This window comes from Papio anubis, chromosome 1 (assembly GCF_008728515.1).
Source record: "Papio anubis isolate 15944 chromosome 1, Panubis1.0, whole genome shotgun sequence".
Lineage (NCBI taxonomy): Eukaryota > Metazoa > Chordata > Mammalia > Primates > Cercopithecidae > Papio > Papio anubis.
In genome coordinates, this window is record NC_044976.1 from 8,176,267 (window position 1) to 8,197,022 (window position 20,756).

Consider the following 20,756-nt stretch of genomic DNA (forward strand, 5'->3'; position numbering starts at 1 on the left):
ACTCCCGGATTCCTGTGGGGTGGCACGGGCCTTTGTCAGGACCGTGGCTGCTTCTCCAGAGGAGACCGCCCCAGAAGCGGCATTGGGTCTAGGTCCGGGGGCCGAAGCAGCTTCGAGCCCAGCTTGAGAGGTGGCTGGCCTTCCGCCTCGGTACTCCCTGTTCCTATTACCTGGCCGGGCCATGTGACCTCTCTGAGCTTCGGTTTCCATCTGTGAAATGGGGCTATAAGAGTGCCCCCGGGTGGAGGGAGCTGCCTTATGCTGTCTTTCTGGTCGCAGAGATCCCAGGCCTGTGGCAGGGCCCGGCCTCACCTCGGATGCACCTTCCTCCTTCCAAGTGGAAACACACTGGAATTTAGAATCCTTAACCTGGCCTGTGAGGGTTTGCTTCCTGTGCTCTTGGGAAGGAAAGAGAGAACTCTCAAATAATATATTATTCTAGGCAGAGGGTGATAAAGGTGATCAGAGGCCGGCAACGTTCTGGCCTTGGGGATCAGGGTTTACTCTCAGCAGGTGAATCTGGGAAGGCTTCCTGGAGGAGGTGATGCTGAAACTGGGCCTTAGGATGTAGAAGCACTGGAGAGGGAGGAGGAAGGGAGGAAGGGAGTAAATGTCACTGGTGGAAGGTGGCACGTGTGTGCAAAACCACTGGGAGTTTTGATGATAGCCGGTATATAGTAAGTGCTTGATAAAAGTCATCGCCAGAATCGATCCGACTCCAGGATTTGGTTTAGGTATCTGGGAGAAGGGGTGTGGGGCGTGTGGTAGAGATTTTCAGACCACCAGGTGAGAACAGACAGGTTTTTTGTTTGTTTTTGAGACAGGGTCTTGCTTTGTCACCCAGGCTGGAGACAAAGCTCACTGCAGCTTCTGCCTCCCAGGCTGGGGATCCTCACACCTCAGCCTCTTGAGTAGCTGGGACCACAGGTACGCACTACCATGTCTATATATATATATATATACACACACACACACACACGCACATATATATATATATATATTTATATTTTGTATTTTGTATTTTTTGTAGAGTTGGGGTTTCACCATGTTGCCAGGCTGGTCTCAAACTCCTGAGCTCAAGCAGTCCACCCTCCTTGGCCTCCCAAAGTGCTGGGATTACAGGTGTGAGTCACCAAGCCTGGCCAGAAAAGACAGTTTCAGAGCCTTATGTAGGTGATTTCCGGTGGTGAGGGAATCAAATTTTTTTTTTTTTTTTTTTGAGCCCCTTAGATTGGCTGGTTGCTTCGGTGGGAGTTTCTTGCTTCCTTGGCCCCCCATTCGCTCCTCAAGTTTGTTAAGGGCCCCTGTGTGCCAGGCTCAGCCCGAGCATCTGTGGAGCCAGAGGAAGCTGGGTGGACAGTCACAGGTTTGGTGACGCACCAGGTGGGGAGAGGAAGCAGCTGCGCTCATTCCCCTTTCCGGGCAGGTTGGGGAAACCTAGCGATTGTTTTGGGAAGCTGCAGCTTGGGGAGAGATGACGTTTCCTGTGGCCCAGTGAGGGTGGGGCCCTGGGGTCTGGGCTGACAGTGGGCAGTGGGGGAAGGTGGGTGTGGGCACCTGGAGGCCCATGATGCCCCCAGATCCTCCACCAGGGATGCAGCCGGCAGCAGAACAGTGACAGGTCCTCCGCCCGCTTGGGTCTCTGCCCACCCACGCCTCCCTTGCTGGTTGTCCTCTCCGGCCTCTGCTTCCTTGCTTTCTTGGCTGACAGTGTAGGCCCCTGCCTGAGGCACAGCATTTCCAGGCTGCCTTGGGGACAGACAGGGAATGGGGACAGCGTCCTGTCCTATCGCCCATGAAGCCCCCCTGCCACGTTCCTCTTTGTTCCCAAGGCCACCCTCCTTCCTCCACTCCCACGTTTCCAGCATCCAGGGAAGACCCTGAGTTTGGAATCTGGCTTCCAACCCAGATCCTGGACAAGTTACTCAGCCTCTTTGAGCCTTGGTTTCCACATCTGTAAGAACGGGCGTGAGACTTACCTTGCGGAATCGTGCAGATTGACCAAAGCTAGACTGTGTGGCCAGTGCCTCAGTGGCAGCTGTTTCCGCCATTTAGAGGATTGTTCTTCTATCCATTCAGCAATTCGGGCAGCTCACTCAGATCAGGGCCTCTGTCAGGCTCTGGACATACAGCAGGACAGGGGTCCCTGTCTCCAAGGACTCACTGCATGTAGTGGGGGACAGTCACATGAGCTGGTGATTGTAACACAGGGTGACAAAAGAGGAATCCAGCCTGGGGTGTCCTGCAGTGAGTCCTAAAGACGAGGTAGGGCCGAGTGCAGTGGCTCACACCTGTAATCCCAGTACTTTGGGAGGCTGAGGCGGGCACATCACCTGAGGTCAGGAGTTCAAGACCAGCCTGGGCAACATGGCAAAACCTGTCTTTACTAAAAATACAAAAAAATTAGCCAGGCGTGGTGGCGCACACCTGTAATCCCAGCTACTCCAGAGGCTGAGGCGGGAGAATCGCTTGAACCTGGGAGGAGGCAGAGGTTGCAGTGAGCCAAGATCATACCACTACACTCTAGCCTGGGCAACAGAGTGAGACTCCATCTCAAAAAAAAAAAAAAAAAAAAAACCAAAACAACAGCAACAACAACAAAAGAGGAGGTAGGACCTGGGAAGTGGGGGGACCAGGGGGGTGGCACAGGGAGGGCACCAAGGCAGGCAGCATTGTGGGCTGCAGGTCAGTGTGTGGACACGTGTGCGCTGCCTTGGCTGTGGCATATTACTCACCAAGGTGGGGAACACACCCAGCCCTTGAGGATCAGGTGCTTTGCTTCTCCTCCCTCCTCCGTCCTCCCTCCTCCCTCCTCCTCCCTCCTGTAGGATCTCGAAGTACAAGGGTGGGAGGAGGCCCCGAGGCCCTGCTGTCCCCGTGCCCTCCTTGTGGGACTCCTGGGCCCTGTGCTCCCTGCTGAAGTTGAGTGGAGGAGGCGGGGAGCGCTTAGGTCAGGCCCTCTGGCCTGCGTGTGCCGTGTCTCATGGTGGCTGATGTTCTGTACCAGGCTGCTATTCCGTTCTGGCTGATGCAGAGGATGCTGCGGGAGGCCAAGCCTGCTCATCTGGCCTGGCCAGATCTGCAATGCAGAGCAGCCCCCAAAGGTCCGCTCCAGTGAAGGGAGGGGCTACAGGGAAGTTGGCCTGGGGTGGCGGGTGACTGGTTCCATGAGTCTTTGAGTGAGCCCTCACATCCACACCTGCTGTTTCTGTGGCCGCTGGAGCTGCTGGCCCAGCCACTCTCCACCTGGCTTCAGGTGGGAGGCAGCCTCCCCGCCTATCCAGCCCCAGACCTCCTGGGAGGACCATAGCTGGCTCCTGAGCTGGCCACCTGCAGGCCTGATCCCCGGGGTCAGAGGCAGGACCCTCAGCTTCTCAGAGGGGTAGAGGGGAGTCTGTACTTCGAACTCACTGGGCCAGGTGTGTGTGCAGCTACACTCACCTGCTCAGGGCAGGCTGCCAGGGACCCCAGGTGCCCAGGCTTCTGCGTCTCACCGGCCCCACCACCCACTGGAGTTTCTATTTGTCGTCCTCCTAAATTTGCATGGCAGAAACTTCCTTCTACAAATATTTGCGGAGCACCCACTGTGTGCCAAGCATTGTTCTAGGCAGGGGGTTGAGGCTCGACCAAGACAGACTGGAGGGCGACCAAGACAGACTGCAGGGCGGTCATCAGCCATTATTGCCTCTTGGACCAGGACTGTCCTCTGTGTCTGTGTCACCTCCCCCACCCCAGCCAGATGGCTGAAAGCTCCTGGGGACTTTGCTTCTTTCACCTTTCCTCCCCCTGCCCTGCCCCAGGTGTGTGCAGATAGGGGGTGGCCCCATCTCCCCCATTTGATTGGGAGGCCTCTCGAGGGCTGGGAGAAGCCATTTCCCTTGGCGTTCCACAGCACGCTGCTACTGGGATGTTTTGTATATAGTGGCCTCGATCCGTGCATCTAAGTTATTCCTTGATAGACAGAGGAAGCATGCAGCCCTCTCTTCCATTTTACGAGTATTTGGAGCAATGGAGCGGGAGAAACTGACTTGCCCCAAATCTCTGATCCTTTTCTAGACGTTGCCCTATCCCGGTGACTTAGGGTCGTGACCGCACCCTGGGCTCACCTCTCTCGGCTCTGACTGGCCACGACCTTCCTTTTGAAGGTACCTGGAGGGTGGCTCCGTGTTTCTTGCTTCCTGGTGGGGGATTTTTATTTTATGTCACTGGTGGTTTGGAAGCCACAATGTCCTGTACCAGGTTTAGCAGGATGGAGTTAGAGTGAGCTCTGGCCATGAAACGCTGGCCTGATGGGGAGGGGCCAACCCCCCCCCCCCCCCCCCAGGCCCCAGTGGAAGGCCCCCCTCCCCTGCTTAAAATGCTCCTGAGTCCCTGGCTGCCACTCTTCAGGCCAAGGCAGTGGGAGTTGCTCTGCGGGGGATTCTGGCTGGAAAAGGCAGCCGTGTAATTACAGGTACTGGAAATAGTCCTGTTTCCCTTTCAGCCTTTTCCTCCTTCCCCTCCCCCAAAAAGAAAACAACAACCAAAAAATCCCCCAAAAACACAAAGCTGGAAAAAGCTCTTAAACCTTCTTAGTTTAGTCTGCAGAGGCGTCTCAGGCGGTGGGCCTTAAACATTTACATTCTTTGGGCTTAGCTGACTCTTTCAAGCGTCGAGTTTCTGGGTTGATGGCACATCCAGGATGAAGCAAGAACTCCTTACGGAGAAAGCACGTGTGTGTGGTGGAGCTCTAGACGGCCCGATGGCAGGGGGTGGGCGCCGAGCTCCAGGGCCCATTCTTGGGAGAGAGCGGATCCTGTGTGATTTTACGAAACTTGTCCTGACCTGTTATTCATCACCTTGGTGCCTGATAGAGAAGTGTCTCCGCAGTTCTGTTCTCCAGACCTTTACTGAACACTTACTCTGTGCCAGGGATTCCGCTCAGAACACGGAAGAGGGCGTGTGAGAGGCTGATGAGTCAGTGAGGGAGACAGATGCATGGGCAACTTGCTAATGCTCTATTTCATCACATCTGAGACCTGTCGACCGTGAGCTTCACCTTTAAAAAAAAAAAAGAAAATAGTGCTGATTGTCACTGTAATGTGCCCTTGACTCCAGGACCAGGCTGATGGCAGAGATCTTAAGATGTGAATCACATGACTCTGAGTCGGTGGGAGAGGAGGACTCTGAGAGGCTGGGAGACTGGCCGGGGCACTGCAGAGCTCACAGGAGAGGCTCTTCAGTGGCACAAGTATCTCGGGTGGTGCGTTATGGGCAGAGTGGGGCTGGGGAATGTGACAGCAGCAAGATTCATACCCGTAGGTGCCGTTGAGGAGTGATCCTGCTCTGGGCTCTCCAGTCACCTATAACCCTGCAGGGGACAACCACAATGTCTGTTTTACAGATGGACCACAACCATCCCCAGGTGGTGTGTACCTGGGAATCGCACTGGGCAGGTGATGTAAATATGTGTGCTCCTGAGCACCCATCCCGTAAGGGGCTTGAATAGTTCTTTATTAACGACCCACATTCCCGGGACTTAGCTCCTGGTGATCGAGGCTGGCTCCCTCTTTGTCTTGGACTCATCTCTGTGGCTTCTCTTTAATCAGCACTTAAAAATGCAGCAGGCTGAGTAGTGTACCGGCATCGTCTCCTCTAATCCCCACATCATCCCAGTGAGACAGGGCTATTAACCTCGGTTCGCAGGTGGGGAAACAGAGGTTCAGAAAGTCTCTCAGGTTATAGCTGGGTCAGGGCAGAGCTGGGGTTAGAACCCAGGGTTGTCAGCTCCAAAGTCCGTGCCTAGCTCTCATTTTTGCATGTTTCAGCAGATTCTCTTCGGTTATTCCTGTCCCGAAAGGCGCCTGCTCACCTGCACGATCTGTCACCTACTGGGCTCTTGGCCAGAGGCATTTAAAGCCCTAATCTGATGGTTAATTGAGGAGGGATGGCAATCATGATGAGGGCTCAAGGTTCGTAGCTGATGAGTTTTCTTTCAAGCCCCTGAGAAGTGGCATCGTTGCGGACAGAGGTGGGAGGTGGGCTGGGGAGAAATCTTGGGCCAGATTCTGGGGAGACCGGGACCACCTGCAGATTCCACTGTGACTGGAATATTCTGGAGGCTGAGGAGAGCCAGCACCCAAGGTGGCAGGTGTCAGAGAGGGACAGTGACTCGGAGGTTGGGTCTTGCTCTGGCAGGTCTGATGGTCAGCGGGGGCAGGCAGCCCTGACGTGGAGGGAAGCGCCGTTAGGTCACCAGACACCTCGAGCCCGCACCCACCCCACCCGCCCGGACACTCTTCTCAGCCCCTTTCTTTTGTTGTCTGGCTGCGTCAGACGTCTGGGCTCGCAAGGAGGTTCCTGAATGGGCCTTGGAAATAGGTCACTCCCTTCCCGTGCCGCCAGCACTGACCCAGATGTGACCTTCCCCACAGTGACAGTGTCTGGCTGTCACTCTTTGATGCCAGTGGTGGACAGGCCAGGCGGCCGCCCCTCCCCAGCTCCGGCCTTCGAGGACTTTGCCACCTCTGCAACCGCCTGCCGGACACTCCTTCCCGCTGCCATGTTGGAGAGGGGTATCCACAGGGCCTCTGTCCCGGCACTCAGCCTTTTCGCTCTCATGAAGTACCCTGGCTGGGCTGGTGGCTTTGAGTGTCTGGATGAAACATTCTAGTTCCCGCTCAGCCGAGGGGGGCTGTGGCTCCACTGGGCCCCTCTCTGGCCCCAGCCCCTTGGCGGGGAACTCAGCAGTGGATGTGCCCTCTGTGGAGTCGCTGGGGACTTTCCACATCTCCCCCTGGCTGGCTGTGGAGCCTCCCTCGGGGCCCGTTGGCAGAGATCTCAGGGGATCTCAGAGGGTGCTCAGCCTGGCGCTGGGTACCAAGGCTGACCTTGAAGGTCAGAAGTCAGTGGTGGACTGTGCTGCCCTCATGGAGGCCCGGAGCCCTGTCCACAGGCAGGGACTTCATTGAAGCTCAGTGTTTAATCTTTGTGGAATCCAGATGTGAACGAAGCGGAGAAGGGAGAATGGCAGACGCGCCTCCCTGCATGGAGATGGTCTCGCACACATGGCTGCCCGTGCATCTCCAGGCACCGAGAGTCCATGTTGGGCAGATTCTGGGGATTTGGCCTTTGGAGGTCCTCCAGGTGGCTGGTCCTCCAGGCCTCAGTGAGACAGTGCCATTTTGCTGCCAGTTTCCAGGGTGATGAGGAATACATTTCTTCTGCTGTTGCCCATGGACGGCAGGGGCTGCGCCATGTGGTACCTTGGAACCAGGGCCTTCTCCCATCCCTTCCTCTTGGATCCGCCCTGTGGCCCATGGGAAATTCAGGGGGTCTTTTCCTGCAGGAAGGAGAGCCAGGGTGCAGACCCAGAGGAGGTGGGCCGCTTGCGGGTGACTACCCAAAGCTCTCCTTCACAGCCCAAACTCGGGCTGCGGAACCCTCCTCAGGCCAGCCTGGTTGCTCTGAGCCTGATTGCTCCGTCATGGCCCCACCTTTTTTCCTAGGTTTTTCGGTCCGCATCTTTTTTGTGTGTGCCAAAGTGGGGAACCATATTTCTGGTAGATAATCTCTTATTTTTCTCCTCCGGCAAGTGGGCGCCTCTGACGTGGCTGGAATGGGCCCTGGCGGGAGGGACTTTGTCTTTATCACCATGTGGAGCCGGCACGTAGTGGGACTCACAGCTCTTCATGGTATGGATGAATCGTGCTCCGATTAGCCGTTGATGGTGTGCCATCTGCAGCTCTGCTCCGGTGAGTTCCGCTGCCGTCCTGTGGTTCAGCACATGGTAGGTCCTCAATGAGGCTGTGATGAGCGTGGGGACGTCTGGTGCCTGGGTGCACGTCCCTGGCTGTCCTCCATGGTGTCTGTCTGTGCCCAGCCTCTGGAGGGTCGGCTCGGAGGGCCGTGGGCCCAGGACTTGGTGTGTCTGACGAGGAAACCAGCTTGGGTGGGGAGGGGAAGTCAAGACAAAAGCCTGGTTGTGCCCTCGGCGAAAACCCAAACCTGGGTTTCCCTGAGGCTGAAACTGCCAGTGGCCGGCCTGTCTTGTTCCTATAAAGGGCACTTTGTGTGTGGCTCCTGGCAGGAGGCAGCGGCCAGCCAGCGTCTCCTGGAGCCCAGACTCTCTCTGGGAAGGAGTGCGGCCACCTCCGAGCCACGGCTCACTCTGACAAAAAAGCTTGTGGCCCTGGACTTCTTAGAGCCGCCACCGGGCCAGACAGTCGTGTTTGGGACAAGTCTGTTCGCCTGGCCGTGGAGCCAGCATGGTCTTGTCGGATCCAGACCAGACACATGCTTTCTTGGAAAACCGAGTGGAGTGGGGGAGCAGGGACACCCGGCCTGGCGGGCTGGTGGATCGGAGGCGCCTGTGAGCAGGTCTGTACTGGGTCTTGCTGCCGCTGCCTCCTGAACGGACAGCTGGTGCGGATGCAGTGGCCGCACTTGGTGGAAGCTGGGACTCCAGAGCTCAGCACGTGGAGTTGGATGAAGCTTCCTCTGCTCTCACTGCAGACCGGGCTTCCCCCAGCCGGGGCGCTGGGCATCCAAGAAGACCTGTACTCTGCCTCCATCAGTGCAGACGGAGAGCTGTCCCCGCTCCCTGGGTCCTCACCAGCCCTGCACGCTAGGGACAGTCTGGGCTGTGTAAGATTGAGCTCTTGCCACCTTTCGGGAGTGAGTTCTCAAGGAATGAGGGGCCTGGAGGGCAGACCTGGGGCAGGAGAGCTTTGGATCCATTGGGGAAGGTTCCATAGCAGGTCGGGGACAGAGAGATGGATGCCTGCCCGCCTCTTTGGGAAGGTGGTGTGGGAAACCCTAGGCCCTGCTTCTATGGGAATGGCATTTCTGCAGCGTATGGTGGTGTGGGCAGGTGGCACCGTGGAACAGTCAGTCACTCAGCAGGCATGTATTGAGCGCTTACTCTGTGCCAGGCACTGTGCCAGGCCCTGAGGCACAGTGTGAGCAAGACTGAGTTCCAGCCCCTGTGTTCTCACAGGGGGACAGGTCTTGAGCAGATAACCAAGTGAACGCCATTGTGAAGTTCCATGGGGAAGCTCAGAGCGTGGCACGGGGGCAGAGAACGTTTGCCGTTTGGGCAGGATGGCTGAGAAAGGCCTCGGTGACGTGGTGACCTCAGAGCAGAGCCATGAGGGAAGTGGGGGAACGGCCACCTGGGGCCTCAGGCCCAATGTGCCCAGAGCCAGGCAGAGGACTTGGGAAGTCAGAGATCCTGAGGCAGGAGCTTGTCAGGCGCCAGGAACAGCCAGAAGACCAGTGGGGCAGGCGGGAGAGAATGGGGAAGGAGGTGACAGAGTGTCCTGGGTCCTGGCCAGGAGGAGTGTGGGCTCCACGAGGTCACAGTGACCTGTCCCACTCCACCCCTGCATGTCCCTTAGTCCATCTGTCCCCAGGAGGGTGGCTGGGCCGGCCGCCGTGTGGGAAGGTCAGGTGGAATGCTCTCGGTGACGCTGAATTTAGTCTTCCCTGCCTTTCTTTGGTTGGGCTTTGGCGCTCGTGAGAAGACTTCTTGAAGAACAAAGAACCGTCCCCTGGGACTCTTGGAAAGCTCAGCACCACCCCGAGGCCTGGGCAGGTTACTTTTCTGATCCTCACTCTCCCTGTGCACTGGAGGCAGAGACACCCAGGGGCCACTCAGACTGGGCCCCATGGAAGCTCTTGGAGTCTCTGCAGGGGCGACAGAAAAGTCAGTGGGTGGTGTTGGAGGGGTCACCTCACACTGCCTGGGCACAGTGGCTAAAGGCGTGACCGGAGGGAATGGGGGGGCAGGAGGTTCACCTCGAGACCGCCAGGGTCACGTCTGCATGTGGCCGAATGTTCCCCCTGGTGGACTGGTCAGGGAGGGTTGGGTGGGCTCCGAGTGGGACGTGGGGTGTGAGTCTGAGAGCGCCAAGAAGCTGGGGGACCAGAGGCCTTGCTGTGGCTCCTGTGCCACCTTCCAGAAGGAAGCCACTGAGGCTGAGCCACCCTTGGTCAGCTGCCTCCAGAGAAAAACAGCAGCCTGACCATCTGCCGTCTTCCCTCCCCCTGGCCGAGCAGAAATGGCAAGCCCGCCGCTGCTGAGGGGCCTTCCTCATTCCTGCAGTTTAGTCTGTGTTGGTTTAATCGGAAAGGCTTATTGCCTCTGAGTCAAAACACAAAAATCCCCGTGGATGCAGCAGGGTGTTTGCTGCCAAGGGAGCAGCTGGCGCCTTTTTTAGGTGGAGGGGGGGACCCTAACCCCTTCTTTCCTGCTTGCCACCCTTTTCCAGTCTTCCAGATTGGAAAGGCACCTGGGTCCCGAGAACCCCAGCCTCCTTGCACCTGGGGGTCTTGGCTTAGGGGCAGGTGCTCGGGGCAGGGCATTGGGATGGTTCCTCATTCTTAGATGCGTCTGCTGTCATTTCCTGGGGAAGAGACTAGCACAACCCCCAATGCCCATGGGCAGCACGTCCTAGGGGGTCCCAGGATGGTCCTCTAAGCCCACGGCCTCCGGAGCGGCCACTCACAGGATGATCCACCCAAGTGTGGGCAGCTATTTTTATCTCATCCAGTTTCATTTCTATTTTGGGGATGTGTGTTTTGTAACGTATATAATCTATTGATACAGAAGCATGTGAGTATCATGTATGCGTGAGTATCACGTATGCATGGGTATGTATGTCTTTGGCGGGTACACACTTAAAAGTCAATCGCCAGGCAAGTGCATAACTGAAGCGGGATAGTAGCTTCTGGAAATGAGGTTCTGGGATGTAAAGGGAAGGGGGTGTCACCAGGGGCCCAGGAAAGGCTGCGCCATGGGGAATGCACCTTACGAGGCAGAGCGGGCAGACCGGGAGGGTAGGGTTGGGCATGAGCTGGGCAGATGGCAGGATCTGAGTGCTTGTCTGTGCTTGGGGAGCAGCTGGCCACCCCAGTGCACCAGGATGCAGGCACCTGAGCCAGTAGGACAGAGTCTTGGGGGAGTTTGGGGGAGAGATTTGACCCGTTTCTTCACCATTTCCTAAGGCCTCAACCAAGGGTCAGCAGAAGGGCCAGATGGTAACGATTTAGGCTTTGTAGACCATATGGTGTCTGCCGCAACTACTCAAGTCTATTTGTAGCGTGAAAGCAGCCACAGACAACACGTAAGCCCGGCCGTGTGCCAGTCAAAGCTTCACTTCCAGAAGTAGACGGTGGGCCACATTTGGCCCCTGGGCATCATTTGCCCAACTCTGGTCTAGATTTAAGAGGACGGGCCCTAACGGGGCCCAGGACCAGCCTCAGTTTCTCACCAGAGTGCAAGCCCCTGACCTGGGATTGGTGAATGGGGGGCTCCAGTCACACTTGCTCTTTGGGAGGATTTGGGAGCCGTGGCGTGGATGTTTCAGAGTTCGCTTAGCTGGAGCAGGTGATGAACAGCCCCATACCTCACACCGGAAACATCTCAGCTCTGCCGTGCACCTTCGCGCCCCCTCCTTTAGAGCCAGACAAACGTGGCTGTCTGAAGGATTCAGTACAGGGGCTGAGGGAGGAGGCAGGGCCGGCCCATCAATAGAATCTCGAAGCAGCTGAGCCCAAAGACATCCAGAGGTCCTCCAAACTGTCATCCTTCATGATGTTGTGCAAAGATGTACTCTGGGAAGAATGTCCCATTTCTTCAAGTTTGGAAACTGCTAGAGTTCAACAGAACCCTTGCGTTTCTGTGCTGCAGGACTTCTCAGGGCCTTTTAGATGCTGATGGGTTTAGGACTCTTTAGGAGGGATGTAATGTTTTCCCAGCTCAGATATGATTTCAGGTGCCTTAAGAATCCGTCAAGGCCACTTCGGGGAAGAGCTGGTTTCTTTCAGTGCTCCATTTTATAAACAGGGACTCTAAGGCCCGAGAGGTAAACGTCTCATTCGGGGTAACCCAGAGGCTGATGAGCGCGTTGGGATGAGCACCGAGCTCCAGCTCACTACCTCCCTTCTGGCCTGGGAGAGCTGTGGAGCTGACACAGGGCCACAGGTGTCGGGTCCTAGGTGGTGCTTCTGGGCATGTGAAGTTGGTTTTGTCCCAGGAATACCCTGCATCTTTTCAGCTGAAGCTTGCTCTGCATCAGGGCTTCCCAACATGGCACTGTTGACACAGGGCAGGGGAATTGTAGATGTGAGGCCTGTCGGCATTGCTGGGCGTTTAGCAACATCCCTGGCCCCCACCCACCAGACGCCACCCCAACTTGTGATCCCCACGTGTGTCTCCAGACATTGCCAAATCCCCTGGGGTACACTGGGGTAAGGGAGGCAGGGTAGTAAAATCACCCCGGTTGAAAACCACTGCTCTGCCCTAAGAGGGGCGGACCCTGCATTTGCTGGAGTTTGCCAGTAAAGGGCAGAAAGACTTGCCAGAGCTCTGGCAGATGTGTGGGAGTTCGCTTGGGGGACAGGGTGGCGGGGACGGCCTCCCAAGTGGGAGACTTGAAGATACCTAAGGGCAGTTGTATGAAGCAGCGTGAGGAGCACTGCAGGTGGTTCAGTCTGCACGGGGCCTGAGCGCAGCTGGTTGAGGGGTTTGTGGCTGGGGGGAGATGCAGCTGCAGAGGGAGGAAAGGCGAGATCCTGGATGGGTGGACGGGTGGACAGGTGGACCGGTGGACAGATGGATGGGTGGACGGGCGGACGGGTGGATGGGTGGACAGGTGGATGGGCGGACGGGTAGACAGATGGACGGGTGGACAGGTGGACGGGTGGACAGGTGGACGGGTGGACGGGTGGATTGGTGGACAGGTGGATGGGTGGACAGATGGATGGGTGGACAGATGGATGAGTGGACGGGTGGACAGGTGGATGGGTGGATGGGTGGACAGGTGGACAGGTGGATGGGTGGACGGGTGGACGGGTGGACAGGTGGATGGGTGGACGGGTGGACAGATGGATGGGTGGACGGGTGGGCGGGTGGACGGGTGGACGGGTGGATGGGTGGACGGGTGGACAGATGGATGGGTGGACGGGTGGATGGGTGGACAGGTGGATGGGGGGACGGGTGGACAGGTGGATGGGTGGACGGGTGGACAGGTGTGGGTGTCTCGCTCCAGGAACTTCATGCTGAGGGCTGGAGGGCAGTGATGGAGAGGTCAGGGGAAGTGACACACGGTGGTGGGTAGGTCAGGTGAGAGGATCGAGGAAGGGAGTAGGGGAGAGCATTTGGGAAGATGGGCTTGGCCACCCTTCAGAAGTTAGTGCTGGACAGCCTGGCCAACATGGTGAAACCCTGTCTCTACAAAAAAAAAATGCAAAACTTAGGCGTGGTGGCAGGTGCCTGTAGTCCCAGCTACTCAGGAGGTTGAGGCAGGAGAATCCCTTGAACCAGGATGGGGAGGTTGCAGTGAGCTGAGATCACACCACTGCACTCCAGCCTGGGTGACAGAGTGAGACCTCGTCCCAAAAACAACAACAACGACAACAACAAAGAGAAAAGAAAGAAAAAAAGAAAGAAAGAAGTTAGTGCTGGAGTCCAGGAGACCTCCCAGATCTCGTCGTCGGACAGATGGCGGTGGGGCCATGGGGATGGTGGGCTTGGGTGTGGAGGTAGAAGAGAACATTCTGTGGGTAGTGTGACTCTGCAGACCTTTCTTCTCAAAACTTGGATACTATGAGGCCTTTGGAATCTTTTCTGGGACTGATTCCTAGAGTCCAGGGAGAAAATTGCTGTGGATGACAGGACAGCGGGTTCAGAGTGGCCCAGGAGCAGGTGATTGCACGTTTTTGCAAAGAGGAAAAGGGAAACCTGACCATCTGCTGGGTCTCTTCCCTCCATTTTGAGGACACAAGGCGTCTCTTCTCACTGTAGTTTGTCCGAGATCAGTGGCGTAAATAATTCCTAGGTGATTGCTCATCTAGAAGAATCTGAATGACCCCGATACGTACACATAAAGGTGTACCAGTCTGGGCACAGTGGCTCACGCCTGTAATCCCAGCACTTTGGGAGAGTGAGGTGGGCAATCACCTGAGGTCAGGAGTTCGAGAGCAGCCTGGGCAACATGGTGAAACCCCGTCTCTACTAAAAATCCAAAATTAGTCGGGCATGGTGGTGAATGCCCATAATCTCTGCTACTCGGGAGGCTGAAGCAGGAGAATCGTTTGAACCCGGGAGGCGAATGTTGCAGTGAGCCAAGGTTGCGCTACTGTGCTTCAGCCTGGGCAACAAGAGTGAAACTCCATCTCAAAAAAAAAAAAAATATATATATATATATATATAATAATAAAGATTTGCCAGTCTCCTCACTCCTACCACCCCAAGGAAACCACAGTAACGTCCTGCCAGCCAACCTTGTCACGCGGACACACGTATGCCTAACTTCACCTGACACGTTCGGGGGAGTATTTTGGGTTTGCCTTTCTCTTCCCTTCCTCCCCTCCTTTCTCTCTCCCTTCCCAAACTGATGTTAGACTGGAGCATGTCCTTCTGAACTGTTTTTTTTAATCGTGGTAAACTATACAAAAACCTAAAATTTACCATCTTAACCATTTAAGACGTGCAGTTCAGTAGTGTGGAGTACATCACTGGATCGTGCAATCATCATTCTGAGTTTTTTGTATGCAGTGGCTACGCCATTTTTCATTTCCATCCATGATACACAAGGGTTCCAGTTTCTCCACATCCTTGCCAACACTTGTAATTTTCTGTGTCTTTTTTTTTACATACTTAAAAAAACCCCATAAATCTTTTATTGAAGGATGATACACCCAGAATAGTTCCATACCTCCCTGCCTGCACTGACCTGTATGTCTGTATCTTTGGGGATGCCACTGTTTTATTAGAATGGGCTCTCCTTTCATATTCTTTCATGATCTTCCTGCTGAATGCTTGTGGAAGTGTCTCCAGGCTCACTGATGTGGTTCTACCTCGTCTTTTTTATTGCTGCATAACGACAGTTCATGCTGTAGACATATCAGAGCGGCCTGCCTGAGTGACCTTTGTCAATGACCGTGCACTCGATTTGGAGTGGCAGGAAGTGGCCGCACCTCTGTCATAAACACCTGTTTATGGATCTCCTTCTGTACTGGTGCTCTTGTTTTTTTGTTTGTTTGTTTGTTTTTGTTTGTTTGTTTTTTGAGACGGAGTCTCGCTCTGTCCCCCAGGCTGGAGTGCGGTGGCGCGATCTCGGCTCACTGCAAACACTGCCTCCCAGGTTCATGCCATTCTCCTGCCTCAGCCTCCCGAGTAGCTGGGACTATAGGCACCCACCACCACGCCCGGCTAATTTTTTGTATTTTTATAGAGACGGGGTTTCACTGTGTTAGCCAGGATGGTCTCGATCTCCTGACCTTGCGATCCACCCGCCTCAGGCTCCCAAAGTGCTGGGATTACAGGCGTGAGCCACCGCACCTGGCCTTTTTTTTGTTTTTTTTTTTTTGAGACGGACTTTCGCTCTTGTTGCCCAGGCTGGAGTACAGTGGTACGATCTCGGCTCACTGCAACCTCTGCCTCCCAGGTTCAAGCGATTCTCTGGCCTGTGTCTCCCGAGTAGCTGGGATTACAGGTGTGCGCCACCATGCCTGGCTAATTTTTTGTATTTTTAGTAGAAACGGGGTTTCATCATGTTGGCCAGGCTGGTCTCGAACTCTTGACCTCAGGTGATCCACTGCCTTGGCCTCCCAAACTGCTGGGATTACAGGCGTGAGTCACCGTGGCCAACCGGCACTCTTGTTCTTATGGGTTCATGCACCAGGGGTGGAATTGTTGGATCAGTTGCCCGTTCATTTCCCCGAAGATACTGGATTCAGATCCCACCAGCCACATTGGTACTTGCTTTCCGCTTCCTGTAGACAGGAGGCACCATCTCTGTATTGACTCTGCAGCAATCTGGAGGGTGCAACATGCGATCTCATTACTGCTTTTCTTTTATGTCCCTTTGTCTCCTTGGGAGGTTGAGCTTCTTTTCCTGCAAGTTTACTTACTGTTTGCATTTACTTTTTCTCTGTATTGTCTGTTCCAGTCCTCTGGCTATTTGACTATTGTGTAATAAAAGGACCGAAAACAAATGTGCCAAACTGTTGACAGTTTGTTTTGAGTGTTGAAAATATGTGACTCTTTTGTACATCTTTGAATTACAGATTTTCAAAATTTAAAAAAGCCTTGGCCAGGCGAGGTGGCTGATGCCTATAAATCCCAGCACTTTGGGAGGCCAAGGCGGGAGGATTGCTTGAGGCCAGAAGTTTGAGAATAGCCTGGGCAACATAGTGAGACCCCATCTCTACCCGCCCCCCGCCAAAAAAAAAGTCTCAATGGGAGCGTTTTAGGAAGATCTGTTTGAGTGGGCTGAGATCTAAGGGACTTGGAGACTCTTGCAGTGGCCTTGCAAGCGATGACTTAAGCCGTGAGAGTGAAGGTGGGAGTGAGCAATTATGGGGGGAGCAATTTACAACGTTCGGTGCTAATGTGGAACGCCAAGAAGAGGAGGAATCGAGGGAGATGAGGGGTTTGAATCTGGGTGAACTGGAGGTTGATGATAGAAATTGGCAGCATTGTAGAGGCCAGGAGGGGGCCATTTGAGTCTACAGGGATGTATGAGTGGAGGCAGGGTCACCGCTATTTGGGAGCGGTATTTGGTGGACATGTCAAGTTCACAAGCAGACACTCCCTGGCGCATGAGAGCAAAGGATCCCACGGAGGGAGGCCCTGTGGAGGGACAGACCCTCCAAAACATCTGTGTGTAAATAGCAGGAAGAATAGGCAGAGGAGCTGGGACAGAACCTTAGAGAGTGACTCACATACTGTCACAAAGCTAGGAGCATTTCAGGCCAAGGGCATGGTGGTACCTTCAGATACAGTTGAGAGGTAGAGAGAGGATGCTTGTTTTTTAGGCCCATTCAATTTATTGATTAGGAGGTCATGATTTTGCAAGAGCATTTTCCCTGCAGAGTCTAGGCGTGAGGTCAACTTGCTGCTTCTGCAGCCTGAATGCATGGAGGGTGACGGAGACCACAGGAAGTGTGGTGGCAGCAGGAGAGGGCATCGGCCGCGGGTGGTCCTGGCCTGGGCCCCATCTTGGGGTCCGTGGCTGAGACTTGGTTTCAGTGCTATCCACCAACAAGTGCTGACTGAGCTCCTGCCCTCATGGGCTGCGTCAGGCACAGCAAACACCCAGGGTCCAAGAATCAGCCTCCCGGGTGCATATTCCACAGAAAAATGGCCAGAAACATGGAACCCACCTTCTTCGGTGAGAACCTTGGTCTGCCCCGTTCAGTGTCTGCTCCCAGAGGGACCAGCACAGCCATGTGTCACTTTCTGGACAGCAGCCCGTCCCCAATTCTTAGCCATCTAGGGCCTGGTCTTATATGCATTTATCTCCTTTTTCAAGTCCACTTCTACTTCCTGCCAATTCTGTCTTCTTGTCAGCTTCTTTTTTTTTTTAAGGCAGAGTCTCACTCTGTCACCCAGGCTGGAGTGCAGTGGTGTGATCTCGGCTCACTGCAACCTCCACCTCCCGGGTTTAGGCGATTCTCCTGCCTCAGCCTCCCAAGTAGCTGGGATTACAGGTGCATGCCGCCATGCCCAGCTAATTTTTATATTTTTAGTAGAGACGTGGTTTGGCCATGTTGGGTAGGCTGGTCTTGAACTCTTGACCTCAGGTGATCCGCCCACCTCTGCCTCCCAAAGTGCTGGGATTACAGGCGTGAGCCACAATACCCAGCCCTCCTTGCCAGCTTCCTGAAGTGCCTGCAGTGTGAGCCTGCTGTGAACAGCCTCATCCAGTATAGGCTGACCCCCAAAGCGGCCCGGGGAAGAGCACAGTCCTTTTTTTTTTTATTCCAACGGAAAGGAGAAGAGGTTGCCAAAGAGGCCCAAGGAGCCCATGAGCCAAATAAATAGCAACATTCTCCCTCTGCCCAGCTGGTTTTCCTTTCCAGCGTGGCTCCTGGGAAAACAGCTGAAGGTAGAGACGACCTGGCTGTTGACTGGCGTAGAGGCAGGTGGGGCCTGGCCAGGGATGCTCGGCCACATTCCTTCACACTTTTTCGCTTTTGTCCCAGTGGCATCAGGACAGAGGGACTCCTTTCATCACCTAATCTCCATATCTCAGGTTTCTGTTTATTTTTATATAAAACAAAGCATTTTTCAATTGTAGCAAATACATGTAACATAAAATTAACAGTTTATTTTATTTATTTTTTGAGACAGAGTCTGTCTCCCAGGCTGGAGTGCAGTGGTGCGATCTTGGCTCATTGCAACTTCCGCCTCCTGGGCTCAAGCAATTCTCCTGCCTCAGCCTCCCGAGTAGCTGGGATTACAGGCACCCGCCACCATGCCTGGCTAATTTTTGTATTTTTAATAGATACAGGGTTGCACCATGTTGGCCAGGCTGGTCTCGAACTCTTGACCTCAGGTGATCCGCCCACCTCAGCCTTCCAAAGTGCTGAGATTACAGGCATGAGCCACCGTGCCTGGCCAATTTTTGTAATTTTAGTAGAGACAGGGTTTCGCCTTGTTGATCAGGCTGGTCTCGAACTTCTGGCCTCAAGTGATCCACCTGTCTCAGCCTCCCAAAGTGCTGGGATTACAGGCGTGAGCCACCATGCCTGGCCAAATTTACCATTTTAAAACCATTTTTAAGAATTCAGTGGCCGGGCGCGGTGGCTCAAGCCTGTAATCCCAGCACTTTGGGAGGCCGAGATGGGCGGATCACGAGGTCAGGAGATCGAGACCATCCTGGCTAACACGGTGAAACCCCGTCTCAACTAAAAATACATGAAAATTAGCCGGGCGAGGTGGTGGGCGCCTGTAGTCCCAGCTACTTGGGAGGCTGAGGCAGGAGAATGGCGTGAACCCGGGGGGGGGGGGCGGAGCTTGCAGTGAGCCGAGATCGCGCCACTGCACTCCAGCCTGGGGCACAGAGCAAGACTCCGTCTCAAAAAAAAAAAAAAAAAAAAAGAATTCAGTGGCATTAGGTACCTTCATATTGTTGTACAACCATCAGCATTGTCCATCTCCAGAACTTTCTTATCTTCCCCAATGGAAACTCTGTGCCCATTAGTCACTGACCCCCCATTCCTGCTCCCCGGAGTCCCTGGCAACCGCCATTCAACGTTCTGTCTCTATGGATCCGCTTGTCTTAGGTACCTCGTCTAAGTGCAGTCATACAGTATTTGTCTTTTTGTGACTGGCTTACTTTACTTCCTATACCGTGTTCAGGAGTCACTCATATAGCATGTATCAAAATGTCTTTCCGTTTTAAGGCTGAGTAATATTTCATCGTGGGGATGGGCCCCATTTTGCTTTTCCGTTCATCTGTCCATGGACACAGGTCGCTTCCACCTTTCAGCCTTTGTGAACAATGCTGCTATGAAGATGGGTGTACAAATACCTGTTCAAGGCCCTGCTTTGCATTTATTTGAGTGAACACCCCGAAGTGGATTTTCTGGGTCATATGGTAATTCTATTTTGAGTTTTTTGAGGAATTGCCATATTGATTTCTACGGGGCCTGTAGAAATTACAATTATAGGCTCACGCCTGTAATCCCAGCACTTCGGGAGGCCAAGGTGGGAGGGTTACTTAGTTCAGGAGTTCAAGACCAGCCTGAGCGAGATCCCATCTCTGCAAAAACTCAAAAACTAGCTGAGCGTGGTGGTGCGTACCTGTAGTCCCAGGTACTTGGGAGGCTGAGGCGGGAAGATCGCTTGAGCCCAGAAGGTTGAGGCTGCAGTGAGCCATGATTGTGCCCCTGCACTCCAGCCTGGGCAACAGGGCAGGACCCTGTCCGTGGAAAAAACAAAGAAAGAATGTTGTCGCTCTCTAGTCCCTTGGTCAGTGGCTGGAAGATGATCTTTGGAGTTTCTACCCTCCGAATGTCATGTGCACACAATAGCCACCACCTAATCCATGAATACATATCAAGTACAAGGTACTCAGGGGTGCCCCATGCCGAGCTGTGTAAGCATCTGGCACTGTTTGAGGACCTATTGTGTGCTGGGAACTGTTAGACTCTTCGTGTCTGTTCATTTTCTTCTCTGAGGCTCTCTGCAGTCTTCCAGGGTAGGCATTTATTGTTCTCATCTCTGTAGGTGAAAAATGAGCAGCGCTCTCTCATGCTGTTGATTTGAAATGTTGTTTCTTGGGTTGTTAACTCACTTTGAATTTTCTGTTTACTGAAAACCAATTTTCTAATTTTTCCTCCTGGTTCTTTACTACTTCCCGCAAAGCAAAAGAAAGAGGAGTGGGGGATCATCTGCCTGTGTGCATTCAAGGAAGAGTCTGGGGCTGGGGCAGGGGCCGGAGGCCACTGCCTGGGTTTACCCGTAGTGCTGGGCTAGTGAGGACGCAACTCCTGGCCGGCTCAGGCAGGTCCCTCACTCTGAGACAATAAAAGGGCATCGGTTGCTGCATTCAGGGAACCACTGCCCTTCGTTGTCTTATCATTAGGTGGTGGAACTGCACTGCTCCCCGGAAAGAGGGGGACACTAGCCCTCCATCTCCATTTATACTTCTTTCTATAGTCTCTGTCCAGAGACCCAGGGGGGTGCGGGTGAGTTTGGGGAAGGAGCCTTCTGACCTGCCACCTCTCCTTCTGGTGCCTGCTGGTCCCCACTGAGGGGCTGCTCTGCAGCGCTGGGGCCTGACTCCCTATCGTGGCACTCAAGGCCCTTGGCATCTGGCTGCAGACCATGTTTCTAGCTCTCCCTGGCATCATTGCCCCAAATGCTCTGGCATTCTAAGAAACTCTTCCATCAGTTCTGCTTGTCCCAGTGGAAAGAGATGACGAGGGGCCTACACGAGAGGGGAAGGGGTGCTTTCTGGTCGTTTCCATCTGGTTATCCT

At 54.4% G+C, this 20,756-nt stretch overlaps 1 protein-coding gene across 2 annotated transcripts in view; it reads left to right on the forward strand.

Annotated features, from left to right (window-relative positions):
- The window catches only part of SPSB1 (splA/ryanodine receptor domain and SOCS box containing 1), a 75,687-nt gene that overhangs the window by 24,075 nt on the left and 30,856 nt on the right, over positions 1 to 20,756 (forward strand). The gene's annotated exons all lie outside the window — the stretch shown is intronic.